The 25,583-nt window shown below is 37.5% G+C and overlaps 21 non-coding genes across 21 annotated transcripts; all 21 read left to right on the forward strand.

The window, feature by feature from the left end:
* The first annotated feature begins 1,065 nt into the window (after positions 1–1,065).
* On the forward strand, positions 1,066–1,137 carry trnaq-cug (transfer RNA glutamine (anticodon CUG)). Its single transcript has one exon. It is a non-coding gene; the product is annotated as a tRNA-Gln (tRNA).
* Positions 1,138–2,279: 1,142 nt separating this feature from the next.
* On the forward strand, positions 2,280–2,351 carry trnaq-uug (transfer RNA glutamine (anticodon UUG)). The gene has a single exon. It is a non-coding gene; the product is annotated as a tRNA-Gln (tRNA).
* A 1,128-nt stretch (positions 2,352–3,479) lies between these two features.
* On the forward strand, positions 3,480–3,551 carry trnaq-cug (transfer RNA glutamine (anticodon CUG)). The gene has a single exon. It is a non-coding gene; the product is annotated as a tRNA-Gln (tRNA).
* A 442-nt stretch (positions 3,552–3,993) lies between these two features.
* Positions 3,994–4,065, forward strand: trnaq-uug (transfer RNA glutamine (anticodon UUG)). Its single transcript has one exon. It is a non-coding gene; the product is annotated as a tRNA-Gln (tRNA).
* A 1,128-nt stretch (positions 4,066–5,193) lies between these two features.
* On the forward strand, positions 5,194–5,265 carry trnaq-cug (transfer RNA glutamine (anticodon CUG)). The gene has a single exon. It is a non-coding gene; the product is annotated as a tRNA-Gln (tRNA).
* Positions 5,266–5,707: 442 nt separating this feature from the next.
* On the forward strand, positions 5,708–5,779 carry trnaq-uug (transfer RNA glutamine (anticodon UUG)). Its single transcript has one exon. It is a non-coding gene; the product is annotated as a tRNA-Gln (tRNA).
* A 1,642-nt stretch (positions 5,780–7,421) lies between these two features.
* trnaq-uug (transfer RNA glutamine (anticodon UUG)) lies at positions 7,422–7,493 on the forward strand. Its single transcript has one exon. It is a non-coding gene; the product is annotated as a tRNA-Gln (tRNA).
* A 1,642-nt stretch (positions 7,494–9,135) lies between these two features.
* On the forward strand, positions 9,136–9,207 carry trnaq-uug (transfer RNA glutamine (anticodon UUG)). The gene has a single exon. It is a non-coding gene; the product is annotated as a tRNA-Gln (tRNA).
* Positions 9,208–9,829: 622 nt separating this feature from the next.
* trnaq-cug (transfer RNA glutamine (anticodon CUG)) lies at positions 9,830–9,901 on the forward strand. Its single transcript has one exon. It is a non-coding gene; the product is annotated as a tRNA-Gln (tRNA).
* A 936-nt stretch (positions 9,902–10,837) lies between these two features.
* On the forward strand, positions 10,838–10,909 carry trnaq-cug (transfer RNA glutamine (anticodon CUG)). Its single transcript has one exon. It is a non-coding gene; the product is annotated as a tRNA-Gln (tRNA).
* A 440-nt stretch (positions 10,910–11,349) lies between these two features.
* On the forward strand, positions 11,350–11,421 carry trnaq-uug (transfer RNA glutamine (anticodon UUG)). The gene has a single exon. It is a non-coding gene; the product is annotated as a tRNA-Gln (tRNA).
* Positions 11,422–12,043: 622 nt separating this feature from the next.
* On the forward strand, positions 12,044–12,115 carry trnaq-cug (transfer RNA glutamine (anticodon CUG)). The gene has a single exon. It is a non-coding gene; the product is annotated as a tRNA-Gln (tRNA).
* A 448-nt stretch (positions 12,116–12,563) lies between these two features.
* Positions 12,564–12,635, forward strand: trnaq-uug (transfer RNA glutamine (anticodon UUG)). The gene has a single exon. It is a non-coding gene; the product is annotated as a tRNA-Gln (tRNA).
* Positions 12,636–14,804: 2,169 nt separating this feature from the next.
* trnaq-cug (transfer RNA glutamine (anticodon CUG)) lies at positions 14,805–14,876 on the forward strand. The gene has a single exon. It is a non-coding gene; the product is annotated as a tRNA-Gln (tRNA).
* Positions 14,877–16,342: 1,466 nt separating this feature from the next.
* Positions 16,343–16,414, forward strand: trnaq-uug (transfer RNA glutamine (anticodon UUG)). Its single transcript has one exon. It is a non-coding gene; the product is annotated as a tRNA-Gln (tRNA).
* Positions 16,415–17,036: 622 nt separating this feature from the next.
* trnaq-cug (transfer RNA glutamine (anticodon CUG)) lies at positions 17,037–17,108 on the forward strand. The gene has a single exon. It is a non-coding gene; the product is annotated as a tRNA-Gln (tRNA).
* Positions 17,109–18,044: 936 nt separating this feature from the next.
* trnaq-cug (transfer RNA glutamine (anticodon CUG)) lies at positions 18,045–18,116 on the forward strand. Its single transcript has one exon. It is a non-coding gene; the product is annotated as a tRNA-Gln (tRNA).
* A 1,646-nt stretch (positions 18,117–19,762) lies between these two features.
* Positions 19,763–19,834, forward strand: trnaq-uug (transfer RNA glutamine (anticodon UUG)). The gene has a single exon. It is a non-coding gene; the product is annotated as a tRNA-Gln (tRNA).
* Positions 19,835–20,456: 622 nt separating this feature from the next.
* Positions 20,457–20,528, forward strand: trnaq-uug (transfer RNA glutamine (anticodon UUG)). The gene has a single exon. It is a non-coding gene; the product is annotated as a tRNA-Gln (tRNA).
* A 1,831-nt stretch (positions 20,529–22,359) lies between these two features.
* On the forward strand, positions 22,360–22,431 carry trnaq-uug (transfer RNA glutamine (anticodon UUG)). The gene has a single exon. It is a non-coding gene; the product is annotated as a tRNA-Gln (tRNA).
* Positions 22,432–23,053: 622 nt separating this feature from the next.
* Positions 23,054–23,125, forward strand: trnaq-uug (transfer RNA glutamine (anticodon UUG)). Its single transcript has one exon. It is a non-coding gene; the product is annotated as a tRNA-Gln (tRNA).
* The last annotated feature ends 2,458 nt before the right edge of the window (positions 23,126–25,583 follow it).

Below are 25,583 nucleotides of genomic sequence, written 5' to 3' on the forward strand. Positions count from 1 at the left end.
CACAAAACGAAACTTCAGTGACGTCCGTGATTAAAAAATTCCAGGACCACTGTTTGTGACAGAAAGCGAATGTGTCCATGGTGTAATGGTTAGCACTCTGGACTCTGAATCCAGTGATCCTGTTTATTCTCAGAAGTCTCTTGACATCAACAAAAGGTCCATCATATTGAAACTTAAGTGGCGTCTGTGATCAAAAATACCAAAACTGAACAAATGTTGTCAATGTTTGCTCCAGAGATAAATGTGTTATTGAGGGAGGTCCAAGGCCAAAACAATTAAAGAAAGCCTGAACTACCTTTTTTATGTGCAATGTTAAATCAACCCTGAATATAAAGAAAGCAAACACAAACATATGCATAAAAAACTAACAACACATTTTGAAACAAAACAACATGAAATGGAGGTTGGGAGCAGTTTCTGCTACCCTTCATGCTAAGTGCTGACAATACAGTGGTTTCGACCTACAAAAGTTCTTGAAATTATTTGTCATTCACAAGGGAAATAGTATTCCAAGAATTACCAGACATTCCAGGATCACTGTTTGTGACAGAACTTATATGGTTCCATGGTGTAATGGTCAGCACTCTGGACCCTGAATCCAGTAATCCGAGTTCGAGTCTCGGTGGAACCTGTTTTTATTCTCAAAAGTCTCTTGACATCAACAAAAGGTCCATCATATTGAAACTTAAGTGGCGTCTGTGATCAAAAATACCAAAACTGAACAACTGTTGTCAATGTTTGCTCCAAAGATAAATGTGTTATTGAGGGAGGTCCAAGGCCAAAACAATTAAAGAAAGCCTGAACTGCCTTTTTTATGTGCAATGTTAAATCAACCCTGAATATAAAGAAAGCAAACATATGCATAAAAAACTAACAACACATTTTGAAACAAAACAACATGAAATGGAGGTTGGGAGCAGTTTCTGCTACCCTTCATGCTAAGTGCTGACAATACAGTGGTTTCTACCTACAAAAGTTCTTGAAATTATTTGTCATTCACAAGGGAAATAGTATTCCAAGAATTACCACACATTCCAGGATCACTGTTTGTGGCAGAACTTATATGGTTCCATGGTGTAATGGTCAGCACTCTGGACTCTGAATCCAGTAATCCGAGTTCAAGTCTCGGTGGAACCTGTTTTTATTCTCAAAAGTCTCTTGACATCAACAAAAGGTCCATCATATTGAAACTTAAGTGGCGTCTGTGATCAAAAATACCAAAACTGAACAACTGAACAACTGTTGTCAATGTTTGCTCCCGAGATAAATGTGTTACTGAGGGAAGTCCAAGGCCAAAGCAATTAAAGAAAGCCTGAACTACCTTTTTTATGTGCAATGTTAAATCAACCCTGAATATAAAGAAAGCAAACACAAACATATGCATAAAAAACTAACAACACATTTTGAAACATAACAACATGAAATGGAGGTTGGGAGCAGTTTCTGCTACCCTTCATGCTAAGTGCTGACAATACAGTGGTTTCTACCTACAAAAGTTCTTGAAATTATTTGTCATTCACAAGGAAAATAGTATTCCAAGAATTACCACACATTACAGGATCACTGTTTGTGTCTGACGGTATATGGTTCCATGGTGTAATGGTCAGCACTCTGGGCTTTGAATCCAGTGATCCGAGTTCAAGTCTTGGTGGAACCTGTTTATTCTTAAAAGTCTCTTGACATCAACAAAAGTTCTATTGGAAAAATGCAAACATTTATTCACAAAACGAAACTTCAGTGACGTCCGTGATTAAAAAATTCCAGGACCACTGTTTGTGACAGAAAGCGTATGGGTCCATGGTGTAATGGTTAGCACTCCGGACTCTGAATCCAGTGATCCTGTTTATTCTCAGAAGTCTCTTGACATCAACAAAAGGTCCATCATATTGAAACTTAAGTGGCGTCTGTGATCAAAAATACCAAAACTGAACAAATGTTGTCAATGTTTGCTCCAGAGATAAATGTGTTATTGAGGGAGGTCCAAGGCCAAAACAATTAAAGAAAGCCTGAACTACCTTTTTTATGTGCAATGTTGAATCAACCCTGAATATAAAGAAAGCAAACACAAACATATGCATAAAAAACTAACAACACATTTTGAAACAAAACAACATGAAATGGAGGTTGGGAGCAGTTTCTGCTACCCTTCATGCTAAGTGCTGACAATACAGTGGTTTCTACCTACAAAAGTTCTTGAAATTATTTGTCATTCACAAGGGAAATAGTATTCCAAGAATTACCACACGTTCCAGGATCACTGTTTGTGACGGGACTTATATGGTTCCATGGTGTAATGGTCAGCACTCTGGACTTTGAATCCAGTGATCCGAGTTCAAGTCTCGGTGGAACCTGCTTATTCTTAAAAGTCTCTTGACATCAACAAAAGTTCTATTGGACAAATGCAAACATTTATTCACAAAACGAAACTTCAGTGACGTCCGTGATTAAAAAATTCCAGGACCACTGTTTGTGACAGAAAGCGAATGTGTCCATGGTGTAATGGTTAGCACTCTGGACTCTGAATCCAGTGATCCTGTTTATTCTCAGAAGTCTCTTGACATCAACAAAAGGTCCATCATATTGAAACTTAAGTGGCGTCTGTGATCAAAAATACCAAAACTGAACAAATGTTGTCAATGTTTGCTCCAGAGATAAATGTGTTATTGAGGGAGGTCCAAGGCCAAAACAATTAAAGAAAGCCTGAACTACCTTTTTTATGTGCAATGTTAAATCAACCCTGAATATAAAGAAAGCAAACACAAACATATGCATAAAAAACTAACAACACATTTTGAAACAAAACAACATGAAATGGAGGTTGGGAGCAGTTTCTGCTACCCTTCATGCTAAGTGCTGACAATACAGTGGTTTCGACCTACAAAAGTTCTTGAAATTATTTGTCATTCACAAGGGAAATAGTATTCCAAGAATTACCAGACATTCCAGGATCACTGTTTGTGACAGAACTTATATGGTTCCATGGTGTAATGGTCAGCACTCTGGACCCTGAATCCAGTAATCTGAGTTCGAGTCTCGGTGGAACCTGTTTTTATTCTCAAAAGTCTCTTGACATCAACAAAAGGTCCATCATATTGAAACTTAAGTGGCGTCTGTGATCAAAAATACCAAAACTGAACAACTGTTGTCAATGTTTGCTCCAAAGATAAATGTGTTATTGAGGGAGGTCCAAGGCCAAAACAATTAAAGAAAGCCTGAACTGCCTTTTTTATGTGCAATGTTAAATCAACCCTGAATATAAAGAAAGCAAACATATGCATAAAAAACTAACAACACATTTTGAAACAAAACAACATGAAATGGAGGTTGGGAGCAGTTTCTGCTACCCTTCATGCTAAGTGCTGACAATACAGTGGTTTCTACCTACAAAAGTTCTTGAAATTATTTGTCATTCACAAGGGAAATAGTATTCCAAGAATTACCACACATTCCAGGATCACTGTTTGTGGCAGAACTTATGTGGTTCCATGGTGTAATGGTCAGCACTCTGGACTCTGAATCCAGTAATCCGAGTTCAAGTCTCGGTGGAACCTGTTTTTATTCTCAAAAGTCTCTTGACATCAACAAAAGGTCCATCATATTGAAACTTAAGTGGCGTCTGTGATCAAAAATACCAAAACTGAACAACTGAACAACTGTTGTCAATGTTTGCTCCCGAGATAAATGTGTTACTGAGGGAGGTCCAAGGCCAAAACAATTAAAGAAAGCCTGAACTATCTTTTTTATGTGCAATGTTAAATCAACCCTGAATATAAAGAAAGCAAACATATGCATAAAAAACTAACAACACATTTTGAAACAAAACAACATGAAATGGAGGTTGGGAGCAGTTTCTGCTACCCTTCATGCTAAGTGCTGACAATACAGTGGTTTCTACCTACAAAAGTTCTTGAAATTATTTGTCATTCACAAGGGAAATAGTATTCCAAGAATTACCACACGTTCCAGGATCACTGTTTGTGACGGGACTTATATGGTTCCATGGTGTAATGGTCAGCACTCTGGACTTTGAATCCAGTGATCCGAGTTCAAGTCTCGGTGGAACCTGCTTATTCTTAAAAGTCTCTTGACATCAACAAAAGTTCTATTGGACAAATGCAAACATTTATTCACAAAACGAAACTTCAGTGACGTCCGTGATTAAAAAATTCCAGGACCACTGTTTGTGACAGAAAGCGAATGTGTCCATGGTGTAATGGTTAGCACTCTGGACTCTGAATCCAGTGATCCTGTTTATTCTCAGAAGTCTCTTGACATCAACAAAAGGTCCATCATATTGAAACTTAAGTGGCGTCTGTGATCAAAAATACCAAAACTGAACAAATGTTGTCAATGTTTGCTCCAGAGATAAATGTGTTATTGAGGGAGGTCCAAGGCCAAAACAATTAAAGAAAGCCTGAACTACCTTTTTTATGTGCAATGTTAAATCAACCCTGAATATAAAGAAAGCAAACACAAACATATGCATAAAAAACTAACAACACATTTTGAAACAAAACAACATGAAATGGAGGTTGGGAGCAGTTTCTGCTACCCTTCATGCTAAGTGCTGACAATACAGTGGTTTCGACCTACAAAAGTTCTTGAAATTATTTGTCATTCACAAGGGAAATAGTATTCCAAGAATTACCAGACATTCCAGGATCACTGTTTGTGACAGAACTTATATGGTTCCATGGTGTAATGGTCAGCACTCTGGACCCTGAATCCAGTAATCCGAGTTCGAGTCTCGGTGGAACCTGTTTTTATTCTCAAAAGTCTCTTGACATCAACAAAAGGTCCATCATATTGAAACTTAAGTGGCGTCTGTGATCAAAAATACCAAAACTGAACAACTGTTGTCAATGTTTGCTCCAAAGATAAATGTGTTATTGAGGGAGGTCCAAGGCCAAAACAATTAAAGAAAGCCTGAACTGCCTTTTTTATGTGCAATGTTAAATCAACCCTGAATATAAAGAAAGCAAACATATGCATAAAAAACTAACAACACATTTTGAAACAAAACAACATGAAATGGAGGTTGGGAGCAGTTTCTGCTACCCTTCATGCTAAGTGCTGACAATACAGTGGTTTCTACCTACAAAAGTTCTTGAAATTATTTGTCATTCACAAGGGAAATAGTATTCCAAGAATTACCACACATTCCAGGATCACTGTTTGTGGCAGAACTTATATGGTTCCATGGTGTAATGGTCAGCACTCTGGACTCTGAATCCAGTAATCCGAGTTCAAGTCTCGGTGGAACCTGTTTTTATTCTCAAAAGTCTCTTGACATCAACAAAAGGTCCATCATATTGAAACTTAAGTGGCGTCTGTGATCAAAAATACCAAAACTGAACAACTGAACAACTGTTGTCAATGTTTGCTCCCGAGATAAATGTGTTACTGAGGGAGGTCCAAGGCCAAAACAATTAAAGAAAGCCTGAACTATCTTTTTTATGTGCAATGTTAAATCAACCCTGAATATAAAGAAAGCAAACATATGCATAAAAAACTAACAACACATTTTGAAACAAAACAACATGAAATGGAGGTTGGGAGCAGTTTCTGCTACCCTTCATGCTAAGTGCTGACAATACAGTGGTTTCTACCTACAAAAGTTCTTGAAATTATTTGTCATTCACAAGGGAAATAGTATTCCAAGAATTACCACACGTTCCAGGATCACTGTTTGTGACAGGACTTATATGGTTCCATGGTGTAATGGTCAGCACTCTGGACTTTGAATCCAGTGATCCGAGTTCAAGTCTCGGTGGAACCTGCTTATTCTTAAAAGTCTCTTGACATCAACAAAAGTTCTATTGGACAAATGCAAACATTTATTCACAAAACGAAACTTCAGTGACGTCCGTGATTAAAAAATTCCAGGACCACTGTTTGTGACAGAAAGCGAATGTGTCCATGGTGTAATGGTTAGCACTCTGGACTCTGAATCCAGTGATCCTGTTTATTCTCAGAAGTCTCTTGACATCAACAAAAGGTCCATCATATTGAAACTTAAGTGGCGTCTGTGATCAAAAATACCAAAACTGAACAAATGTTGTCAATGTTTGCTCCAGAGATAAATGTGTTATTGAGGGAGGTCCAAGGCCAAAACAATTAAAGAAAGCCTGAACTACCTTTTTTATGTGCAATGTTAAATCAACCCTGAATATAAAGAAAGCAAACACAAACATATGCATAAAAAACTAACAACACATTTTGAAACAAAACAACATGAAATGGAGGTTGGGAGCAGTTTCTGCTACCCTTCATGCTAAGTGCTGACAATACAGTGGTTTCGACCTACAAAAGTTCTTGAAATTATTTGTCATTCACAAGGGAAATAGTATTCCAAGAATTACCAGACATTCCAGGATCACTGTTTGTGACAGAACTTATATGGTTCCATGGTGTAATGGTCAGCACTCTGGACCCTGAATCCAGTAATCCGAGTTCGAGTCTCGGTGGAACCTGTTTTTATTCTCAAAAGTCTCTTGACATCAACAAAAGGTCCATCATATTGAAACTTAAGTGGCGTCTGTGATCAAAAATACCAAAACTGAACAACTGTTGTCAATGTTTGCTCCAAAGATAAATGTGTTATTGAGGGAGGTCCAAGGCCAAAACAATTAAAGAAAGCCTGAACTGCCTTTTTTATGTGCAATGTTAAATCAACCCTGAATATAAAGAAAGCAAACATATGCATAAAAAACTAACAACACATTTTGAAACAAAACAACATGAAATGGAGGTTGGGAGCAGTTTCTGCTACCCTTCATGCTAAGTGCTGACAATACAGTGGTTTCTACCTACAAAAGTTCTTGAAATTATTTGTCATTCACAAGGGAAATAGTATTCCAAGAATTACCACACATTCCAGGATCACTGTTTGTGGCAGAACTTATATGGTTCCATGGTGTGATGGTCAGCACTCTGGACTCTGAATCCAGTAATCCGAGTTCAAGTCTCGGTGGAACCTGTTTTTATTCTCAAAAGTCTCTTGACATCAACAAAAGGTCCATCATATTGAAACTTAAGTGGCGTCTGTGATCAAAAATACCAAAACTGAACAACTGAACAACTGTTGTCAATGTTTGCTCCCGAGATAAATGTGTTACTGAGGGAGGTCCAAGGCCAAAACAATTAAAGAAAGCCTGAACTATCTTTTTTATGTGCAATGTTAAATCAACCCTGAATATAAAGAAAGCAAACATATGCATAAAAAACTAACAACACATTTTGAAACAAAACAACATGAAATGGAGGTTGGGAGCAGTTTCTGCTACCCTTCATGCTAAGTGCTGACAATACAGTGGTTTCTACCTACAAAAGTTCTTGAAATTATTTGTCATTCACAAGGGAAATAGTATTCCAAGAATTACCACACGTTCCAGGATCACTGTTTGTGACAGGACTTATATGGTTCCATGGTGTAATGGTCAGCACTCTGGACTTTGAATCCAGTGATCCGAGTTCAAGTCTCGGTGGAACCTGCTTATTCTTAAAAGTCTCTTGACATCAACAAAAGTTCTATTGGACAAATGCAAACATTTATTCACAAAACGAAACTTCAGTGACGTCCGTGATTAAAAAATTCCAGGACCACTGTTTGTGACAGAAAGCGAATGTGTCCATGGTGTAATGGTTAGCACTCTGGACTCTGAATCCAGTGATCCTGTTTATTCTCAGAAGTCTCTTGACATCAACAAAAGGTCCATCATATTGAAACTTAAGTGGCGTCTGTGATCAAAAATACCAAAACTGAACAAATGTTGTCAATGTTTGCTCCAGAGATAAATGTGTTATTGAGGGAGGTCCAAGGCCAAAACAATTAAAGAAAGCCTGAACTACCTTTTTTATGTGCAATGTTAAATCAACCCTGAATATAAAGAAAGCAAACACAAACATATGCATAAAAAACTAACAACACATTTTGAAACAAAACAACATGAAATGGAGGTTGGGAGCAGTTTCTGCTACCCTTCATGCTAAGTGCTGACAATACAGTGGTTTCGACCTACAAAAGTTCTTGAAATTATTTGTCATTCACAAGGGAAATAGTATTCCAAGAATTACCAGACATTCCAGGATCACTGTTTGTGACAGAACTTATATGGTTCCATGGTGTAATGGTCAGCACTCTGGACCCTGAATCCAGTAATCCGAGTTCGAGTCTCGGTGGAACCTGTTTTTATTCTCAAAAGTCTCTTGACATCAACAAAAGGTCCATCATATTGAAACTTAAGTGGCGTCTGTGATCAAAAATACCAAAACTGAACAACTGTTGTCAATGTTTGCTCCAAAGATAAATGTGTTATTGAGGGAGGTCCAAGGCCAAAACAATTAAAGAAAGCCTGAACTGCCTTTTTTATGTGCAATGTTAAATCAACCCTGAATATAAAGAAAGCAAACATATGCATAAAAAACTAACAACACATTTTGAAACAAAACAACATGAAATGGAGGTTGGGAGCAGTTTCTGCTACCCTTCATGCTAAGTGCTGACAATACAGTGGTTTCTACCTACAAAAGTTCTTGAAATTATTTGTCATTCACAAGGGAAATAGTATTCCAAGAATTACCACACATTCCAGGATCACTGTTTGTGGCAGAACTTATATGGTTCCATGGTGTGATGGTCAGCACTCTGGACTCTGAATCCAGTAATCCGAGTTCAAGTCTCGGTGGAACCTGTTTTTATTCTCAAAAGTCTCTTGACATCAACAAAAGGTCCATCATATTGAAACTTAAGTGGCGTCTGTGATCAAAAATACCAAAACTGAACAACTGAACAACCGTTGTCAATGTTTGCTCCCGAGATAAATGTGTTACTGAGGGAGGTCCAAGGCCAAAACAATTAAAGAAAGCCTGAACTATCTTTTTTATGTGCAATGTTAAATCAACCCTGAATATAAAGAAAGCAAACATATGCATAAAAAACTAACAACACATTTTGAAACAAAACAACATGAAATGGAGGTTGGGAGCAGTTTCTGCTACCCTTCATGCTAAGTGCTGACAATACAGTGGTTTCTACCTACAAAAGTTCTTGAAATTATTTGTCATTCACAAGGGAAATAGTATTCCAAGAATTACCACACGTTCCAGGATCACTGTTTGTGACAGGACTTATATGGTTCCATGGTGTAATGGTCAGCACTCTGGACTTTGAATCCAGTGATCCGAGTTCAAGTCTCGGTGGAACCTGCTTATTCTTAAAAGTCTCTTGACATCAACAAAAGTTCTATTGGACAAATGCAAACATTTATTCACAAAACGAAACTTCAGTGACGTCCGTGATTAAAAAATTCCAGGACCACTGTTTGTGACAGAAAGCGAATGTGTCCATGGTGTAATGGTTAGCACTCTGGACTCTGAATCCAGTGATCCTGTTTATTCTCAGAAGTCTCTTGACATCAACAAAAGGTCCATCATATTGAAACTTAAGTGGCGTCTGTGATCAAAAATACCAAAACTGAACAAATGTTGTCAATGTTTGCTCCAGAGATAAATGTGTTATTGAGGGAGGTCCAAGGCCAAAACAATTAAAGAAAGCCTGAACTACCTTTTTTATGTGCAATGTTAAATCAACCCTGAATATAAAGAAAGCAAACACAAACATATGCATAAAAAACTAACAACACATTTTGAAACAAAACAACATGAAATGGAGGTTGGGAGCAGTTTCTGCTACCCTTCATGCTAAGTGCTGACAATACAGTGGTTTCTACCTACAAAAGTTCTTGAAATTATTTGTCATTCACAAGGGAAATAGTATTCCAAGAATTACCAGACATTCCAGGATCACTGTTTGTGACAGAACTTATATGGTTCCATGGTGTAATGGTCAGCACTCTGGACTCTGAATCCAGTAATCCGAGTTCAAGTCTCGGTGGAACCTGTTTTTATTCTCAAAAGTCTCTTGACATCAACAAAAGGTCCATCATATTGAAACTTAAGTGGCGTCTGTGATCAAAAATACCAAAACTGAACAACTGTTGTCAATGTTTGCTCCAGAGATAAATGTGTTACTGAGGGAAGTCCAAGGCCAAAACAATTAAAGAAAGCCTGAACTACCTTTTTTATGTGCAATGTTAAATCAACCCTGAATATAAAGAAAGCAAACACAAACATATGCATAAAAAACTAACAACACATTTTGAAACAAAACAACATGAAATGGAGGTTGGGAGCAGTTTCTGCTACCCTTCATGCTAAGTGCTGACAATACAGTGGTTTCTACCTACAAAAGTTCTTGAAATTATTTGTCATTCACAAGGGAAATAGTATTCCAAGAATTACCACACATTCCAGGATCACTGTTTGTGACTGACAGTGTGTGGTTCCATGGTGTAATGGTCAGCACTCTGGACTCTGAATCCAGTGATCCTGTTTATTCTCAGAAGTCTCTTGACATCAACAAAAGGTCCATCATATTGAAACTTAAGTGGCGTCTGTGATCAAAAATACCAAAACTGAACAACTGAACAACTGTTGTCAATGTTTGCTCCAAAGATAAATGTGTTATTGAGGGAGGTCCAAGGCCAAAACAATTAAAGAAAGCCTGAACTACCTTTTTTATGTGCAATGTTGAATCAACCCTGAATATAAAGAAAGCAAACACAAACATATGCATAAAAAACTAACAACACATTTTGAAACAAAACAACATGAAATGGAGGTTGGGAGCAGTTTCTGCTACCCTTCATGCTAAGTGCTGACAATACAGTGGTTTCTACCTACAAAAGTTCTTGAAATTATTTGTCATTCACAAGGGAAATAGTATTCCAAGAATTACCAGACATTCCAGGATCACTGTTTGTGGCAGAACTTATATGGTTCCATGGTGTAATGGTCAGCACTCTGGACTCTGAATCCAGTAATCCGAGTTCAAGTCTCGGTGGAACCTGTTTTTATTCTCAAAAGTCTCTTGACATCAACAAAAGGTCCATCATATTGAAACTTAAGTGGCGTCTGTGATCAAAAATACCAAAACTGAACAACTGTTGTCAATGTTTGCTCCAAAGATAAATGTGTTATTGAGGGAGGTCCAAGGCCAAAACAATTAAAGAAAGCCTGAACTGCCTTTTTTATGTGCACTGTTAAATCAACCCTGAATATAAAGAAAGCAAACACAAACATATGCATAAAAAACTAACAACACATTTTGAAACAAAACAACATGAAATGGAGGTTGGGAGCAGTTTCTGCTACCCTTCATGCTAAGTGCTGACAATACAGTGGTTTCTACCTACAAAAGTTCTTGAAATTATTTGTCATTCGCAAGGGAAATAGTATTCCAAGAATTACCACACATTCCAGGATCACTGTTTGTGACAGAACTTATATGGTTCCATGGTGTAATGGTCAGCGCTCTGGACTTTGAATCCAGTGATCCGAGTTCAAGTCTCGGTGGAACCTGTTTATTCTTAAAAGTCTCTTGACATCAACAAAAGTTATATTGGACAAATGCAAACATTTATTCACAAAACGAAACTTCAGTGACGTCCGTGATTAAAAAATTCCAGGACCACTGTTTGTGACAGAAAGCGTATGTGTCCATGGTGTAATGGTTAGCACTCTGGACTCTGAATCCAGTGATCCTGTTTATTCTCAGAAGTCTCTTGACATCAACAAAAGGTCCATCATATTGAAACTTAAGTGGCGTCTGTGATCAAAAATACCAAAACTGAACAAATGTTGTCAATGTTTGCTCCAGAGATAAATGTGTTATTGAGGGAGGTCCAAGGCCAAAACAATTAAAGAAAGCCTGAACTACCTTTTTTATGTGCAATGTTAAATCAACCCTGAATATAAAGAAAGCAAACACAAACATATGCATAAAAAACTAACAACACATTTTGAAACAAAACAACATGAAATGGAGGTTGGGAGCAGTTTCTGCTACCCTTCATGCTAAGTGCTGACAATACAGTGGTTTCTACCTACAAAAGTTCTTGAAATTATTTGTCATTCACAAGGGAAATAGTATTCCAAGAATTACCAGACATTCCAGGATCACTGTTTGTGACAGAACTTATATGGTTCCATGGTGTAATGGTCAGCACTCTGGACTCTGAATCCAGTAATCCGAGTTCAAGTCTCGGTGGAACCTGTTTTTATTCTCAAAAGTCTCTTGACATCAACAAAAGGTCCATCATATTGAAACTTAAGTGGCGTCTGTGATCAAAAATACCAAAACTGAACAACTGAACAACTGTTGTCAATGTTTGCTCCAGAGATAAATGTGTTACTGAGGGAAGTCCAAGGCCAAAGCAATTAAAGAAAGCCTGAACTACCTTTTTTATGTGCAATGTTAAATCAACCCTGAATATAAAGAAAGCAAACACAAACATATGCATAAAAAACTAACAACACATTTTGAAACAAAACAACATGAAATGGAGGTTGGGAGCAGTTTCTGCTACCCTTCATGCTAAGTGCTGACAATACAGTGGTTTCTACCTACAAAAGTTCTTGAAATTATTTGTCATTCACAAGGGAAATAGTATTCCAAGAATTACCACACATTCCAGGATCACTGTTTGCGACTGACAGTGTGTGGTTCCATGGTGTAATGGTCAGCACTCTGGACTTTGAATCCAGTGATCTGAGTTCAAGTCTCAGTGGAACCTGTTTATTCTTAAAAGTCTCTTGACATCAACAAAAGTTCTATTGGACAAATGCAAACATTTATTCACAAAACGAAACTTCAGTGACGTCTGTGATTAAAAAATTCCAGGACCACTGTTTGTGACAGAAAGCGTATGGGTCCATGGTGTAATGGTTAGCACTCTGGACTCTGAATCCAGTGATCCTGTTTATTCTCAGAAGTCTCTTGACATCAACAAAAGGTCCATCATATTGAAACTTAAGTGGCGTCTGTGATCAAAAATACCAAAACTGAACAACTGAACAACTGTTGTCAATGTTTGCTCCAGAGATAAATGTATTATTGAGGGAAGTCCAAGGCCAAAACAATTAAAGAAAGCCTGAACTACCTTTTTTATGTGCAATGCTAAATCAACCCTGAATAAAAGAAAGCAAACACAAACATATGCATGAAAAACTAACAACACATTTTGAAACAAAACAACATGAAATGGAGGTTGGGAGCAGTTTCTGCTACCCTTCATGCTAAGTGCTGACAATACAGTGGTTTCTACCTACAAAAGTTCTTGAAATTATTTGTCATTCACAAGGGAAATAGTATTCCAAGAATTACCAGACATTCCAGGATCACTGTTTGTGACAGAACTTATATGGTTCCATGGTTTAATGGTCAGCACTCTGGACTCTGAATCCAGTAATCTGAGTTCCAGTCTCGGTGGAACCTGTTTTTATTCTCAAAAGTCTCTTGACATCAACAAAAGGTCCATCATATTGAAACTTAAGTGGCGTCTGTGATCAAAAATACCAAAACTGAACAACTGTTGTCAATGTTTGCTCCAAAGATAAATGTGTTATTGAGGGAGGTCCAAGGCCAAAACAATTAAAGAAAGCCTGAACTGCCTTTTTTATGTGCAATGTTAAATCAACCCTGAATATAAAGAAAGCAAACATATGCATAAAAAACTAACAACACATTTTGAAACAAAACAACATGAAATGGAGGTTGGGAGCAGTTTCTGCTACCCTTCATGCTAAGTGCTGACAATACAGTGGTTTCTACCTACAAAAGTTCTTGAAATTATTTGTCATTCACAAGGGAAATAGTATTCCAAGAATTACCACACATTCCAGGATCACTGTTTGTGACAGAACTTATATGGTTCCATGGTGTAATGGTCAGCACTCTGGACTCTGAATCCAGTAATCCGAGTCCGAGTCTCGGTGGAACCTGTTTTTATTCTCAAAAGTCTCTTGACATCAACAAAAGGTCCATCATATTGAAACTTAAGTGGCGTCTGTGATCAAAAATACCAAAACTGAACAACTGAACAACTGTTGTCAATGTTTGCTCCAAAGATAAATGTGTTATTGAGGGAGGTCCAAGGCCAAAACAATTAAAGAAAGCCTGAACTACCTTTTTTATGTGCAATGTTGAATCAACCCTGAATATAAAGAAAGCAAACATATGCATAAAAAACTAACAACACATTTTGAAACAAAACAACATGAAATGGAGGTTGGGAGCAGTTTCTGCTACCCTTCATGCTAAGTGCAGACAATACAGTGGTTTCTACCTACAAAAGTTCTTGAAATTATTTGTCATTCACAAGGGAAATAGTATTCCAAGAATTACCAGACATTCCAGGATCACTGTTTGTGACAGAACTTATATGGTTCCATGGTGTAATGGTCAGCACTCTGGACCCTGAATCCAGTAATCCGAGTTCGAGTCTCGGTGGAACCTGTTTTTATTCTCAAAAGTCTCTTGACATCAACAAAAGGTCCATCATATTGAAACTTAAGTGGCGTCTGTGATCAAAAATACCAAAACTGAACAACTGAACAACTGTTGTCAATGTTTGCTCCAGAGATAAATGTGTTACTGAGGGAAGTCCAAGGCCAAAGCAATTAAAGAAAGCCTGAACTACCTTTTTTATGTGCAATGTTAAATCAACCCTGAATATAAAGAAAGCAAACACAAACATATGCATAAAAAACTAACAACACATTTTGAAACAAAACAACATGAAATGGAGGTTGGGAGCAGTTTCTGCTACCCTTCATGCTAAGTGCTGACAATACAGTGGTTTCTACCTACAAAAGTTCTTGAAATTATTTGTCATTCACAAGGGAAATAGTATTCCAAGAATTACCAGACATTCCAGGATCACTGTTTGTGGCTGGCGGTATATGGTTCCATGGTGTAATGGTCAGCACTCTGGACTCTGAATCCAGTAATCCGAGTTCAAGTCTCGGTGGAACCTGTTTTTATTCTCAAAAGTCTCTTGACATCAACGAAAGGTCCATCATATTGAAACTTAAGTGGCGTCTGTGATCAAAAATACCAAAACTGAACAACTGTTGTCAATGTTTGCTCCAAAGATAAATGTGTTATTGAGGGAGGTCCAAGGCCAAAACAATTAAAGAAAGCCTGAACTGCCTTTTTTATGTGCAATGTTAAATCAACCCTGAATATAAAGAAAGCAAACATATGCATAAAAAACTAACAACACATTTTGAAACAAAACAACATGAAATGGAGGTTGGGAGCAGTTTCTGCTACCCTTCATGCTAAGTGCTGACAATACAGTGGTTTCTACCTACAAAAGTTCTTGAAATTATTTGTCATTCACAAGGGAAATAGTATTCCAAGAATTACCAGACATTCCAGGATCACTGTTTGTGACAGAACTTATATGGTTCCATGGTGTAATGGTCAGCACTCTGGACCCTGAATCCAGTAATCCCAGTTCGAGTCTCGGTGGAGCCTGTTTTTATTCTCAAAAGTCTCTTGACATCAACAAAAGGTCCATCATATTGAAACTTAAGTGGCGTCTGTGATCAAAAATACCAAAACTGAACAACTGAACAACTGTTGTCAATGTTTGCTCCAAAGATAAATGTGTTATTGAGGGAGGTCCAAGGCCAAAACAATTAAAGAAAGCCTGAACTACCTTTTTTATGTGCAATGTTAAATCAACCCTGAATATAAAGAAAGCAAACACAAACATATGCATAAAAAACTAACAACACATTTTGAAACAAAACAACATGAAATGGACGTTGGGAGCAGTTTCTGCTACCCTTCATGCTAAGTGCTGACAATACAGTGGTTTCTACCTACAAAAGTTCTTGAAATTATTTGTCATTCACAAGGGAAATAGTATTCCAAGAATTACCAGACATTCCAGGATCACTGTTTGTGACAGAACTTATATGGTTCCATGGTGTAATGGTCAGCACTCTGGACCCTGAATCCAGTAATCCGAGTTCGAGTCTCGGTGGAACCTGTTTTTATTCTCAAAAGTCTCTTGACATCAACAAAAGGTCCATCATATTGAAACTTAAGTGGCGTCTGTGATCAAAAATACCAAAACTGAACAAATGTTGTCAATGTTTGCTCCAAAGATAAATGTGTTATTGAGGGAGGTCCAAGGCCAAAACAATTAAAGAAAGCCTGAACTGCCTTTTTTATGTGCAATGTTAAATCAACCCTGAATATAAAGAAAGCAAACACAAACATATGCATAAAAAACTAACAACACATTTTGAAACAAAACAACATGAAATGGAGGTTGGGAGCAGTTTCTGCTACCCTTCATGCTAAGTGCTGACAATACAGTGGTTTCTACCTACAAAAGTTCTTGAAATTATTTGTCATTCGCAAGGGAAATAGTATTCCATGAATTACCACACATTCCAGGATCACTGTTTGTGACGGAACTTATATGGTTCCATGGTGTAATGGTCAGCACTCTGGACTTTGAATCCAGTGATCCGAGTTCAAGTCTCGGTGGAACCTGTTTATTCTTAAAAGTCTCTTGACATCAACAAAAGTTCTATTGGACAAATGCAAACATTTATTCACAAAACGAAATTTCAGTGACGTCCGTGATTAAAAAATTCCAGGACCACTGTTTGTGACAGAAAGCGTATGTGTCCATGGTGTAATGGATAGCACTCTGGACTCTGAATCCAGTGATCCTGTTTATTCTCAGAAGTCTCTTGACATCAACAAAAGGTCCATCATATTGAAACTTAAGTGGCGTCTGTGATCAAAAATACCAAAACTGAACAAATGTTGTCAATGTTTGCTCCAGAGATAAATGTGTTATTGAGGGAGGTCCAAGGCCAAAACAATTAAAGAAAGCCTGAACTACCTTTTTTATGTGCAATGTTAAATCAACCCTGAATATAAAGAAAGCAAACACAAACATATGCATAAAAAACTAACAACACATTTTGAAACAAAACAACATGAAATGGAGGTTGGGAGCAGTTTCTGCTACCCTTCATGCTAAGTGCTGACAATACAGTGGTTTCTACCTACAAAAGTTCTTGAAATTATTTGTCATTCACAAGGGAAATAGTATTCCAAGAATTACCAGACATTCCAGGATCACTGTTTGTGGCTGGCAGTATATGGTTCCATGGTGTAATGGTCAGCACTCTGGACTCTGAATCCAGTAATCCGAGTTCAAGTCTCGGTGGAACCTGTTTTTATTCTCAAAAGTCTCTTGACATCAACAAAAGGTCCATCATATTGAAACTTAAGTGGCGTCTGTGATCAAAAATACCAAAACTGAACAACTGTTGTCAATGTTTGCTCCAGAGATAAATGTGTTACTGAGGGAAGTCCAAGGCCAAAACAATTAAAGAAAGCCTGAACTACCTTTTTTATGTGCAATGTTAAATCAACCCTGAATATAAAGAAAGCAAACACAAACATATGCATAAAAAACTAACAACACATTTTGAAACAAAACAACATGAAATGGAGGTTGGGAGCAGTTTCTGCTACCCTTCATGCTAAGTGCTGACAATACAGTGGTTTCTACCTACAAAAGTTCTTGAAATTATTTGTCATTCACAAGGGAAATAGTATTCCAAGAATTACCACACATTCCAGGATCACTGTTTGTGACTGACAGTGTGTGGTTCCATGGTGTAATGGTCAGCACTCTGGACTCTGAATCCAGTGATCCTGTTTATTCTCAGAAGTCTCTTGACATCAACAAAAGGTCCATCATATTGAAACTTAAGTGGCGTCTGTGATCAAAAATACCAAAACTGAACAACTGAACAACTGTTGTCAATGTTTGCTCCAAAGATAAATGTGTTATTGAGGGAGGTCCAAGGCCAAAACAATTAAAGAAAGCCTGAACTACCTTTTTTATGTGCAATGTTGAATCAACCCTGAATATAAAGAAAGCAAACACAAACATATGCATAAAAAACTAACAACACATTTTGAAACAAAACAACATGAAATGGAGGTTGGGAGCAGTTTCTGCTACCCTTCATGCTAAGTGCTGACAATACAGTGGTTTCTACCTACAAAAGTTCTTGAAATTATTTGTCATTCACAAGGGAAATAGTATTCCAAGAATTACCAGACATTCCAGGATCACTGTTTGTGGCAGAACTTATATGGTTCCATGGTGTAATGGTCAGCACTCTGGACTCTGAATCCAGTAATCCGAGTTCAAGTCTCGGTGGAACCTGTTTTTATTCTCAAAAGTCTCTTGACATCAACAAAAGGTCCATCATATTGAAACTTAAGTGGCGTCTGTGATCAAAAATACCAAAACTGAACAACTGTTGTCAATGTTTGCTCCAAAGATAAATGTGTTATTGAGGGAGGTCCAAGGCCAAAACAATTAAAGAAAGCCTGAACTGCCTTTTTTATGTGCACTGTTAAATCAACCCTGAATATAAAGAAAGCAAACACAAACATATGCATAAAAAACTAACAACACATTTTGAAACAAAACAACATGAAATGGAGGTTGGGAGCAGTTTCTGCTACCCTTCATGCTAAGTGCTGACAATACAGTGGTTTCTACCTACAAAAGTTCTTGAAATTATTTGTCATTCGCAAGGGAAATAGTATTCCAAGAATTACCACACATTCCAGGATCACTGTTTGTGACAGAACTTATATGGTTCCATGGTGTAATGGTCGGCGCTCTGGACTTTGAATCCAGTGATCCGAGTTCAAGTCTCGGTGGAACCTGTTTATTCTTAAAAGTCTCTTGACATCAACAAAAGTTCTATTGGACAAATGCAAACATTTATTCACAAAACGAAACTTCAGTGACGTCCGTGATTAAAAAATTCCAGGACCACTGTTTGTGACAGAAAGCGTATGTGTCCATGGTGTAATGGTTAGCACTCTGGACTCTGAATCCAGTGATCCTGTTTATTCTCAGAAGTCTCTTGACATCAACAAAAGGTCCATCATATTGAAACTTAAGTGGCGTCTGTGATCAAAAATACCAAAACTGAACAAATGTTGTCAATGTTTGCTCCAGAGATAAATGTGTTATTGAGGGAGGTCCAAGGCCAAAACAATTAAAGAAAGCCTGAACTACCTTTTTTATGTGCAATGTTAAATCAACCCTGAATATAAAGAAAGCAAACACAAACATATGCATAAAAAACTAACAACACATTTTGAAACAAAACAACATGAAATGGAGGTTGGGAGCAGTTTCTGCTACCCTTCATGCTAAGTGCTGACAATACAGTGGTTTCTACCTACAAAAGTTCTTGAAATTATTTGTCATTCACAAGGGAAATAGTATTCCAAGAATTACCAGACATTCCAGGATCACTGTTTGTGACAGAACTTATATGGTTCCATGGTGTAATGGTCGGCACTCTGGACCCTGAATCCAGTAATCCGAGTTCAAGTCTCGGTGGAACCTGTTTTTATTCTCAAAAGTCTCTTGACATCAACAAAAGGTCCATCATATTGAAACTTAAGTGGCGTCTGTGATCAAAAATACCAAAACTGAACAACTGTTGTCAATGTTTGCTCCAAAGATAAATGTGTTATTGAGGGAGGTCCAAGGCCAAAACAATTAAAGAAAGCCTGAACTGCCTTTTTTATGTGCAATGTTAAATCAACCCTGAATATAAAGAAAGCAAACACAAACATATGCATAAAAAACTAACAACACATTTTGAAACAAAACAACATGAAATGGAGGTTGGGAGCAGTTTCTGCTACCCTTCATGCTAAGTGCTGACAATACAGTGGTTTCTACCTACAAAAGTTCTTGAAATTATTTGTCATTCGCAAGGGAAATAGTATTCCAAGAATTACCACACATTCCAGGATCACTGTTTGTGACAGAACTTATATGGTTCCATGGTGTAATGGTCAGCACTCTGGACTTTGAATCCAGTGATCCGAGTTCAAGTCTCGGTGGAACCTGTTTATTCTTAAAAGTCTCTTGACATCAACAAAAGTTCTATTGGACAAATGCAAACATTTATTCACAAAACGAAATTTCAGTGACGTCCGTGATTAAAAAATTCCAGGACCACTGTTTGTGACAGAAAGCGTATGTGTCCATGGTGTAATGGTTAGCACTCTGGACTCTGAATCCAGTGATCCTGTTTATTCTCAGAAGTCTCTTGACATCAACAAAAGGTCCATCATATTGAAACTTAAGTGGCGTCTGTGATCAAAAATACCAAAACTGAACAAATGTTGTCAATGTTTGCTCCAGAGATAAATGTGTTATTGAGGGAGGTCCAAGGCCAAAACAATTAAAGAAAGCCTGAACTACCTTTTTTATGTGCAATGTTAAATCAACCCTGAATATAAAGAAAGCAAACACAAACATATGCATAAAAAACTAACAACACATTTTGAAACAAAACAACATGAAATGGAGGTTGGGAGCAGTTTCTGCTACCCTTCATGCTAAGTGCTGACAATACAGTGGTTTCTACCTACAAAAGTTCTTGAAATTATTTGTCATTCACAAGGGAAATAGTATTCCAAGAATTACCAGACATTCCAGGATCACTGTTTGTGACAGAACTTATATGGTTCCGTGGTGTAATGGTCAGCACTCTGGACTTTGAATCCAGTGATCTGAGTTCAAGTCTCAGTGGAACCTGTTTATTCTTAAAAGTCTCTTGACATCAACAAAAGTTCTATTGGACAAATGCAAACATTTATTCACAAAACGAAACTTCAGTGACGTCTGTGATTAAAAAATTCCAGGACCACTGTTTGTGACAGAAAGCGTATGGGTCCATGGTGTAATGGTTAGCACTCTGGACTCTGAATCCAGTGATCCTGTTTATTCTCAGAAGTCTCTTGACATCAACAAAAGGTCCATCATATTGAAACTTAAGTGGCGTCTGTGATCAAAAATACCAAAACTGAACAACTGAACAACTGTTGTCAATGTTTGCTCCAGAGATAAATGTATTATTGAGGGAAGTCCAAGGCCAAAACAATTAAAGAAAGCCTGAACTACCTTTTTTATGTGCAATGCTAAATCAACCCTGAATAAAAGAAAGCAAACACAAACATATGCATGAAAAACTAACAACACATTTTGAAACAAAACAACATGAAATGGAGGTTGGGAGCAGTTTCTGCTACCCTTCATGCTAAGTGCTGACAATACAGTGGTTTCTACCTACAAAAGTTCTTGAAATTATTTGTCATTCACAAGGGAAATAGTATTCCAAGAATTACCAGACATTCCAGGATCACTGTTTGTGACAGAACTTATATGGTTCCATGGTTTAATGGTCAGCACTCTGGACTCTGAATCCAGTAATCTGAGTTCCAGTCTCAGTGGAACCTGTTTTTATTCTCAAAAGTCTCTTGACATCAACAAAAGGTCCATCATATTGAAACTTAAGTGGCGTCTGTGATCAAAAATACCAAAACTGAACAACTGTTGTCAATGTTTGCTCCAAAGATAAATGTGTTATTGAGGGAGGTCCAAGGCCAAATCAATTAAAGAAAGCCTGAACTACCTTTTTTATGTGCAATGTTAAATCAACCCTGAATATAAAGAAAGCAAACACAAACATATGCATAAAAAACTAACAACACAGTTTGAAACAAAACAACATGAAATGGAGGTTGGGAGCAGTTTCTGCTACCCTTCATGCTAAGTGCTGACAATACAGTGGTTTCTACCTACAAAAGTTCTTGAAATTATTTGTCATTCACAAGGGAAATAGTATTCCAAGAATTACCACACATTCCAGGATCACTGTTTGTGACAGAACTTATATGGTTCCATGGTGTAATGGTCAGCACTCTGGGCTCTGAATCCAGTAATCCGAGTTCGAGTCTCGGTGGAACCTGCTTTTATTCTCAAAAGTCTCTTGACATCAACAAAAGTTCTATTGGACAAATGCAAACATTTATTCACAAAACGAAACTTCGGTGACGTCCGTGATTAAAAAATTCCAGGACCACTGTTTGTGACAGAAAGCGTATGGGTCCATGGTGTAATGGTTAGCACTCTGGACTCTGAATCCAGTGATCCTGTTTATTCTCAGAAGTCTCTTGACATCAACAAAAGGTCCATCATATTGAAACTTAAGTGGCGTCTGTGGTCAAAAATACCAAAACTGAACAACTGTTGTCAATGTTTGCTCCAGAGATTAATGTGTTACTGAGGGAGGTCCAAGGCCAAAACAATTAAAGAAAGCCTGAACTGCCTTTTTTATGTGCAATGTTAAATCAACCCTGAATATAAAGAAAGCAAACATATGCATAAAAAACTAACAACACATTTTGAAACAAAACAACATGAAATGGAGGTTGGGAGCAGTTTCTGCTACCCTTCATGCTAAGTGCTGACAATACAGTGGTTTCTACCTACAAAAGTTCTTGAAATTATTTGTCATTCGCAAGGGAAATAGTATTCCAAGAATTACCACACATTCCAGGATCACTGTTTGTGACAGAACTTATATGGTTCCATGGTGTAATGGTCAGCACTCTGGACTTTGAATCCAGTGATCCGAGTTCAAGTCTCGGTGGAACCTGTTTATTCTTAAAAGTCTCTTGACATCAACAAAAGTTCTATTGGACAAATGCAAACATTTATTCACAAAACGAAATTTCAGTGACGTCCGTGATTAAAAAATTCCAGGACCACTGTTTGTGACAGAAAGCGTATGTGTCCATGGTGTAATGGTTAGCACTCTGGACTCTGAATCCAGTGATCCTGTTTATTCTCAGAAGTCTCTTGACATCAACAAAAGGTCCATCATATTGAAACTTAAGTGGCGTCTGTGATCAAAAATACCAAAACTGAACAAATGTTGTCAATGTTTGCTCCAGAGATAAATGTGTTATTGAGGGAGGTCCAAGGCCAAAACAATTAAAGAAAGCCTGAACTACCTTTTTTATGTGCAATGTTAAATCAACCCTGAATATAAAGAAAGCAAACACAAACATATGCATAAAAAACTAACAACACATTTTGAAACAAAACAACATGAAATGGAGGTTGGGAGCAGTTTCTGCTACCCTTCATGCTAAGTGCTGACAATACAGTGGTTTCTACCTACAAAAGTTCTTGAAATTATTTGTCATTCACAAGGGAAATAGTATTCCAAGAATTACCAGACATTCCAGGATCACTGTTTGTGCCTGACACTATATGGTTCCATGGTGTAATGGTCAGCACTCTGGACTTTGAATCCAGTGATCTGAGTTCGAGTCTCGGTGGAACCTGTTTTTATTCTCAAAAGTCTCTTGACATCAACAAAAGTTCTATTGGACAAATGCAAACATTTATTCACAAAACGAAACTTCAGTGACGTCCGTGATTAAAAAATTCCAGGACCACTGTTTGTGACAGAAAGCGTATGGGTCCATGGTGTAATGGTTAGCACTCTGGACTCTGAACCCAGAGTGCTGGGACCACTGTTTGTGACAGAACTGATCTACCTTTTATGTGGAATGCTCAATCAACCCTGAGAAGAAAGAAAGCAAACACAAACATATCCACAAAAAACTAACATGTAATAAATAATCTGGTCCTGTTAACACTCCCAACATTTCCTAAAAATCTCTTCAAAATCCGTCTAACTTTTTGAGTCATGTTGCTAACAGCCGAAGAGACAGATGAACATAACCTCCTTTGCGGAACCTCCTTTGCGGAGGTAACTAAGAGGCAGGTTTGAGGACTCCTCCTCTGATATAATTTATAACATACTTCAACCCCTAATCTAATGCTTGTGTAAATACACTCAAAGATTTGTACAGCACAGGCTTTGATCATAAGTCACTTCACTGCATGCGCAATAATAAAGCCCAGTTTCATTTATTTATTTATTTATTTTTATTTATTAATTTGTTTCAAGCAGAATAAAAATTAAAAACAAAACAAAATTATACCTTTTTGCGTACAAGAAACCATACATCGACAAAAGAAACAAAAACCCAACAAATATGTCCAAACGGCAATGGAGATGATCTCCGAAGGCCTCCGTCAGGACAGATGGAATCCTTTCAAGGTTGTCTCAAGGTCAACACAGACGTGCTCTGAGTGATAGAGGAAAAGACAACGGGCCATGAGGTGTCCAGGAGAGAGCCCCATTCCTGTTCCAAGGTTCTCTAGATAACAGAGGGGAGCCGCCAACTCAGTAATAAGAGTCCCTTCAATTCTGGCATGCAGCCAGATGAAGGTACAAAGAGATTTTGGAGGCCAATAGAGTCTGGAGACGTTCAGTATTTTGTGTTGCAGTATCATGTATCAACAAACGCAAGGACTTTTGCAGAATATTATGTTTTTCTTTGAGGAAGAATTTGAACATTTTAACTGTTGCTAATGATTATGATTTATTTTACATTTCTCACTTACATCTAACGTGAAATACCTTTGTATTGTATTTACGATAATTGCAGTTTAATAAGAACATTTAATCCATGTTGTTTTTTTTCAAAAACAAAAATCTGGACATTTTGGCATGACACACCAGGTAAGTGCAAGTGTAAATAAATTTAATCTGAACTGAGATTCCAAATGTTTTTATTTATATGACACACATTTCCCTGTGGTACATCAAGATTAATGGTTGGTGACATTTATCCTCCGTTCCACTGAGAATAAAAGAGCATCAAACTATGTTTGAAAGTAAGGAATAAAAGCCTTCCTGATCATTTCATTTGTATTAATTTATTCTATTTCTATTTAACATAATCACATTCTGGTTGAATCAATATAAAAAAACCTTTACATGTGTTCACTTTTACTGAATTTGTTGTTTGAATTTGAATTTTGTTACGTTATTAATCTGTTTTACCTGGCAAAATAAAAGATTTAAAAAACATTTTAATGAAGAATTTCAAGAGTCACCAGATTCCAGACCTGACCGGACCTTTGTCCAACCACAGGCTCCATTCCTCCATCACTGGGGCCGGGTTCAGCTTGACTCTGCACAGCGCCGTCCCTCTGAACCCAATGGAGCTGCCTTGGACCTCGATGTGCACACAAAGAATTCATTGAGAGGCAAAAAGAGAGGGAAGACAGTTTCTCAGGAGAAGGACAATGGGTGTTCTCCTGAGAAACTGTCCACAAGGGATGTAATTGTTTGAACACTCAGATATGGGGCAAAGCTTTAAAGGACGCATCGCTTTTAATTAACTGTTGGTAATGATCTCATTATTTGGGCAGAGTGGGTTCTCTGGGCCCAGAGCTGTTGCACAAAGGTGAGTCTGAGGTCAGCGTTTGGAAGGCCCCAAGCTAACCAACAAAACATGGAGGAAATTCTGGTGGTGCAAAAACTCAACACTGTCAATAAACCATCTCAGTGGGCATGAAGGGGAACTGAGTGCTTATGTCAGCTAATCTGTCCGGCCTTACATTGTTCACAGATTTATTTACAATGGAGTTTATGTGTGGACTCTCTACTTTGATTTGATTTTATGTAAAATGAGTAAAAAAGATGAAATAAAAAAATTGGGCACAATCTATAACTTCAACAAAATGTTTTATGTGGATTTTATTTCATATTAATTCAATTAATTTCGATTCAAATTGAATGAAGAAAATTGATACTTCCTTCACCCTCCGAGGCATTTGTATAATTCTGGCAGGGATGAACGACAGGCAAATGTAACTTACGCTTAAAGAGCACAGTGCACACACACATTCTTCGTCAGGCGCAGATTTTTAATCTGCGATCTT

Source organism: Brachionichthys hirsutus, unplaced genomic scaffold (assembly GCF_040956055.1).
Source record: "Brachionichthys hirsutus isolate HB-005 unplaced genomic scaffold, CSIRO-AGI_Bhir_v1 contig_766, whole genome shotgun sequence".
Classification (NCBI taxonomy): domain Eukaryota; kingdom Metazoa; phylum Chordata; class Actinopteri; order Lophiiformes; family Brachionichthyidae; genus Brachionichthys; species Brachionichthys hirsutus.